This window comes from Alligator sinensis, unplaced genomic scaffold, assembly GCF_000455745.1.
Source record: "Alligator sinensis unplaced genomic scaffold, ASM45574v1 scaffold1197_1, whole genome shotgun sequence".
Taxonomy (NCBI): domain Eukaryota; kingdom Metazoa; phylum Chordata; order Crocodylia; family Alligatoridae; genus Alligator; species Alligator sinensis.
The window spans coordinates 390,006-396,970 of record NW_005842652.1 but is presented as its reverse complement, the minus strand read 5'-3'; the positions used below and the strand labels follow the sequence as shown (position 1 = coordinate 396,970).

General features: G+C 41.5%; 1 long non-coding RNA gene across 1 annotated transcript; it reads left to right on the top strand.

Annotated features, from left to right (window-relative positions):
* The first annotated feature begins 235 nt into the window (after nt 1-235).
* On the top strand, nt 236-6,135 carry LOC112551901. Its single transcript, XR_003096240.1, has 3 exons — nt 236-549; nt 2,520-2,625; nt 6,018-6,135. It is a non-coding gene; the product is annotated as an uncharacterized LOC112551901 (long non-coding RNA).
* Nucleotides 6,136-6,965: the final 830 nt, after the last annotated feature.

Below are 6,965 nucleotides of genomic sequence, written 5' to 3'. Positions count from 1 at the left end.
CAAGCATCCAGTACAGTCCTTAAAAAAGGTTAAAACCCCTGGTCTAGCTCCATCCTCTTTGGTACCACCCTCTTTGGCAGTTGAAGGCTGCTATTGAATCCCCCCACCTCAGTCTTCTCTTCTCCAGATTTAAGTAATCCCAGTTCCCTCAGCCTCTCCTCATAAATCATGTTCTCCCAATACCCATTTTCGTTGCCCTCCACTGGACTCCAGTTTGTCCACACATGCAGGGTAGAGGTATTCTCACAATCCCTCCATTCAAGCATGGTCTCTACTGGTGCTCCTGGGTGGGTCTTAAGGTGACTTGAGTTCAACCCTTGAGTCACAGAGCTGTGTGCACAAGCTGCAGGTCTTTCTTCAAGCGAAGAGCAGGCTCTAGGCTGGGATTTCTCTCTTTTTCTCTCCCTCCACTCTCTCATCTCTGCTTCAGGGGCAAGAAGCTTGACCTTGGAGTGAGTGGGCTGCTGCTTGGCTGATGTTGCGGCACCATTAGAGTCGGCTGGCCACCAGCTCCTTCCAGATCTTGCTCTCGGTTCCTGTTTTCTGGAAGTATGTCATCAAGGGGTCCTTGTAGTGTTTCCTCTGGCTGCCACCAGACCTCAGGTTGCAATGAGGCCGAGAGCAGAGAAGTGGTTTGGGGAGTTGAGAGTTGGGCATCCACGGTGTTGGTGTCTGAGGATCACTGACTCAGTGCGATAATGGTGAATTCATCATGAGTGCTGGCATTTGTGCCATTTGATTAGTTTTCCCATTTGATGCCAACGATGCCTCTGGAAAATCCTCCACCTCTCCAGGCTTTTAAGATGACAACAATAGGTCATCCACATTTGACATCCAGAGAGTGGGGAGTATGACTATATTGTAGACCTGGATCTTGGCATCTTTCTGGAGACCATAATCAATGAAAACATGCCAAAGAAATTGCTTCAGAGGAAGCACTTGTGCATGAGATCCTTCTCTATTACCCCTACCTCTCACTGGGGCCCCTAACTGTGAGGGGAGGGATTGGACCGACTCTTTCCTTGGGAGGGATGTTAGATATGCTTTGGGGCACTTCCCAGGCTCTGTGGAGCCTGGTCCAATAAAGATATCACAAGAAAATCCTTGTGTCTCCTGTCTTCCTTGGACCATCCTGGCTGCAACAACACCTAGAAAAATGTCAGTTGGTTTCTTGATAGGGAATACATCTACCCCCTTAAAACATAGAAGGAAAGGTAGCTAAGCATATTCAATAAGGTTTGCTTTGATTTTTAGAAGCACTGAACAATTTCAGCCTCTATTTAAGGGAACCTTGAAGCGATTAGAATCTCATAGGCTCCAGCCCATGTAAATAATCTACTTTGTGAATGTTGCCGAACACCTGTAGTTTTCATCACTGCCTTGCAGGTCTGGCCTTTTAATCACTGATGGCAATTTGAACCCAGTCTTATCCTGGGTGTCCCCATGGAACCATTGACAAAGGGTGCTTCCAGAGATATCCAGGAGTCAAAAAACCCTGCAGAAAAAAACCCTGGAACAGTGCATGCACAGGCAGCGCACCCTTGCATTGCAGAGAGCACTGATTGTGCGGTATGTGGTGCTGCAGGCATGTTTGCAGTGCCACATATCACACAGTTACGCTTGTCTGCACGTGCCCAGAAAGGCCAAAACAGGTGTTTTTACACTATACATTCCTCTTTGAAATCACTGGGTTTATCTTGCTTGCACACCTAACAGCACAAACGTGTCACACTGTGGCACCCTTGAAAGGATCCCAGGGGCACCCCAGAGTGCCATGGTACCCTGGATGAGAAGCACTGCCCTATGTAAAAAGAGGGAAAACAAGAAAGCGGGGTGGAAAGCTGAGCTTCACTAGTCAGAGAATTACAAATACAGAGCAGAATGTGGTATGTGAACAATGCAACAGGGTTAGATCTTCCTCTTATGGTAGCAATAGCCATTCCATGAAATCTGTCGGTTATTTTTCAGTTCTTCAAATTAAGACAAACTGTAATCCTTCTCCTTGCATTAGGTCACATACAGTGCTTATCCCTTGCTTTAAGAATCATGTACAGTTCACTTGTGTGAACAAAAATAAAAATTCCTTTACATTGCAACACTTTCCAATAAGCCGCACTTGGACAGTATTATACAGGAAGAATGGAGTATTTTATCCAGTGGAAAGTTCCATCATCTATGCCACCTAGAACAAAAGACTGTTATAAAGCAGCTTGGGGAAAAGGTAGCACACAAAAGACTCAATCCCTAAGCATCCTTTATTTCAAATGTATAGGAACAGCTCAGATTTTTGTATAGGTTTAGTGTCTTTAATATACCCTATGTCAGTCTGAAAAACAACTGATGATGAAGCACACAAAATTGTATCCTTATAATGCTTTCCACCAATTTTTCATCCTATTGCCTCTTTTTATTCCTCTACTCTTTCAATTGCTTTTCATTATCTTTCTTTGTGCTCTCTTAGACTCTCTCTGTCTTGCATAATAAATATATCATTCTAAATATTTGATTTCTCTCTCCAGAACAGAGAAGCTTGCTAATATTCACCTGGAAGCAGGATCGGAGGAAGAAAGATGAAATCTTTAGCATATGTAGAGGGAAATCTTAAATATTACACAAAAAGTGTTGGTGAGTTTTAAACTTTTTATTTTTTTCCCCACATAAATTATTTTTTAAAATTTCTAATAAAGTCCTTTTCCCCCCTACTGACTGAAATTCATCAGTTGAGAAACACATCTGTATTCAGTAAGTAAAACAAGCATTTGTACAGCTAGGTCTATGTATTCCTTATAGGCTAAGCATGATGAACTCTATAAAAAATATCCTGATAAGAAACCATAGAAAGAAATACAGGAATAAGGTCACAAGAGGGGTCTCAGAGCCCAGGACTGAGACAAGGGGCAACAACCATAACTCTAGCTCACACTGGCTGCTCTAGTGCCACACATTTAGACAACAAAATGTACTTTTCCAGTGTCTCCAAAGGACAACCATATTCATCCCTGTACTCTTGCCATCACTGCACTCATAATCATTAGCTAATGTGAGTTTGCAATAGGCCTAGGAGGCAGGGAAGTAGTATTCCGATTTTGCAAATGGGAAACTAAAGCACTTTAGAGATTGTATCACTTACCCAAGATCACACAGGAAGTTAGTGATCAGAACCAGAAATTTAATCCATATCCTCTGAGTCCCAGTCTAAATGGGATTTAGAATTTCACCCCCAAAAATCTATTTGAAGGAAAGAGCAAAGCAACACTGAAGAAAATATAATCTAATAACTACTTAACACAAACTCATGCTGAATATTAAAAGGTTACATGGAGATCCTGGGATTTTGAAGATTTGCATCAAAAACTTTCTGCAGTACTATCCTGTTCTGTCAAGTCCAAAACCCAAGGAAAAAAAACACTTTCCTATCCTAATCCAGGACTTCTATGTTGTACATGTAAGAGATGCAGAATGCCTTCCAGCTGAGGCATTTCACATATGCTCTTACTGGCAGAATTTCAAAATTCAGTCACCTGGTAGAGGTCCCACTGCCAAATCCAAAGAATCCCAGGCTGTGATAATGTGTAAGACATGGTTCTTTGGGTAAATCTGATATCTTATATTACCCAAAGAACCTTGTCTGCCTATGTCCTTAGACCAACATGGCTATAACTTACACCCCTGTAATGTGTAAGATGCACTTCTGGGGACTCCAGTAAAGGCTTGTCCACATTGCTAGCACCACTTTTTTTTTTAAACCAATTTGAAACACTTCAATCAGATCCTATTTAAAAAAAATATGGTTTGAGTTGTGTCCCTCAAGTACTTGCCTTCACAGCACAACCAAGGGTCAATGGTATTAAGTGCATGTGGGTTTTTTGGGTCGTTCTGAGAATATTGGGACAACCATCCTCTACTAGTGTTTCATCAGAGGACAGAGTGCTCAGCGAATGGGTACATAAAACAGTCCCAGCAACATGAACTGACTTTCCAAGCTAGTTACTGAGGCACAGTTAGGGGACTCATCTGTGCTGCAAATGAGTGTGCCAAATGGTTGTCAGAAGACAGTCATGTGCCAGCCTCTGCTTCTGGCAAGGACAGTACATATTTAGCTGCCATGGTTACTAACAGAGTATTAATCATGTTGTGTGTGAGAACAAACTCCACTTAGAGCCAGCTATTCGGCAAACTGGTTAGAAACCCCAGATAAAAGTTGTTGTGTAGGTAGAACCTAATGGGATAAATGTGGTCTGTCCTCTCATTTGTAGACAGAGCAATATACTCTGCTTTACTGACCAGTTACTTTTTAATATTGTTTGACCAATTTTACTTTCCTTCCCATCCAAACATTTTTCTAGGATTCTCTTGATTAAATATTGAACATTTTCTTATTTAAATGTTCTACCCCAATGACAAACAGTCTTATCTATAATGTTGATTTCTTCATTGGCTGGTTAATTCTTTTTCCATATCTATTTTTCTTGGTGACCAGTACCTGCAGCTTCATTCTTTTCCCATACTGCTATGTTCAAGGTCTAACTGAAACACCTGAAAAGGCCACATTGAAGTAATTGGTGTTCATGCCAACTAGACTTCTGTGATAAACAACACTGCTCCTTCACTGTTTGCTTACTAGTAGGAATATCAAGCAGGCTACTATTGATATTTAGGTGTTGTCTGAAGACTCCTTAACTTCACACACTGAAACAGAGAGCAGAAACCCTTCATTTGCTCAGGTTCACTATGTGGAAGCATTATGGATTTTAAAAAAGAGAATTTTTCCCCCTTTGGCTAATTGATTAGGTTAGGCCTCAGGATATTGCTTTGTGTACTGTGATGGACTCCAGACACTGGAATCAGGCATTAACCTCCCTCTCCCAAAAGTCTACAGTTGCCATGACATTTCACTTCTAATTAATAGCATTGAGGTTGGTATTTAAAACAATGCAAATTTAAATCAAAATTAAGTCCTATTGCCATATGTGCTCCACCAGCTATGCTGGGACTATTAACATTCCATAGGAATCCATGGGAATGTGTGAATGCATCTGGTCTATTCAACAGCAAAAAAGGTTTGTACCACCTGAAACGCTTGACAGCAGACAAGCAGTAGCAAGGATTTAAAATGTTTACATAGGGAAGATTAGGCCTGGATTAGATCAATATATGAAGAAAACGCACTGTGGTGGAAAACAACAATAAACATACAATGGGACAAAACCTTTTTCCCAGCAGTACATTTTCACGAGCTGCTTTAGTGATTCCTTAGAATCTTTGGCCTCAGGAAGAGTAGGATAGAGTAATGCTCTGAAATCCTTGTGCTGAAATGTTGTAGTACCCTTGTTATTTTTTCACTTGGGAATCAATCCTTTCTTTAGGTGTTCAATATAGCTATTTGGGTCGAGTACCCTTAGAGATTGTCTAGGCTAATCTCCTTCCAAACCGCTATTACTCTAAGTGGGAATACTGACAACTTGTGGTTTTGGAAGAAGAATGTTTAGTGTCTTACAGACTGAGCATCTTTTATCTTGAAACAGCTAAAAGTTATTTTTTTCTTGCATTAAAAAAGCATGGTCTGGAAAAAAAAGAGCCTTTAGAATTCCTCCACACTAAGCGAAAGCCTAAGCTCTAAGAGCTTCACAAGATTGCATAGGAACTTAGGTCACGGTGACACTGAACTTAACAGATTCATTTACCTATGGAGTGCAGTAACAGCCATGGCAGTACCCTGTACTCTAAGGTACGGGGTGGGTTCTGTCCCCTTCCATTGTTCATTGAGTTCTCTGTGCATTCTCTGGCCGTTTACTTGGCTCTTCTGTGAAGGAGGTGAATCCCACCTCCTACACATCAGCACAGTAATTTTGGTCTGTGCAGCAGGCAACCAACTGGCTCCTGCAACTGGCAAACTGGGAACTTGGGAAATTCCTCAGGTCAAAAATGCTATTATTATGTTTAAAATTGTTACAAAGCTCTGAACTGTTCCTAGTATGCAAGAGGTTTAAGTGTCACTTCACTTTCCCCTTGAACAGGTATGCAGAAGAAAGACTATCAGCTGACAGGTGAAGGACTACATCCAAGGTTTTGTACCAAGGAGCTTTGTGGAATCAAGAGTGGAACAGTTTGTTTTTTGCTAAAAAGGCTGTACTGATTGCTGGAGCATTGTCTTTAAACTGTACCTCATTTTAAGAGAAGTCACTCCTCCTGGTTCCAGTTTCCTTTGAGGAACACAAACTTCTTCACTTGTGCTGTCAAAAACTATAGGACCCGATGATTTCTCGAGGTTCCTTCCAGCCCTAAACCTCTGTGAATCTGTGAAATAAAAACTATAGGTAAAATATTCCACTGAAGAATGGATTCACATCTTTTGGAGTATCTTTTAGTTCTCTGGACACTTGTTTTAGGTCTTGGTTACTCCAGCCAACAAGGAAAACTACAAAAGCAGCCAAAGCAAGAACTACCATGGATGAGGATGTAAGGGAAATGAGAACCAGCACTTTTCCTTGAATATCCCCTTTGACTTAGAAAGGTGCAAAAGAGACCTTCCCTACTATGATGACAGTAGGAACCAGGTGGTGACTCATTCTACCACTACCAAATGGTCTTGGAGAAAAACTGCAATGAAGTCAGACACTCGGGCAGAAATCTCTGGACCCATAAAGAACTAGCTACAGTTTTGACTGGGATTCCTCTGCTCAGTGCTTACTGGTTGTTTAAGCCTCTTTCTGTGCCTTCTTTACACTTCCTTTATCACAGCCTCCTTCCACATCTACCCCAGCCCTTCCCTTTCAAACTTGTGTTCTCTTCCTCACTCCCCGCACCACAAACTTGGCACTAACATGCCATTTGCTCCCATAACATTATTAATTCTGCTTGTGCAGTATACCCCTTTTCTCACTAAGTGTTTGTCTTGTTTCTGTAGACTGCAAGTTCATTAGAGCATGGACCACCTTCTACTACATATTTTTACGGTATCTAGT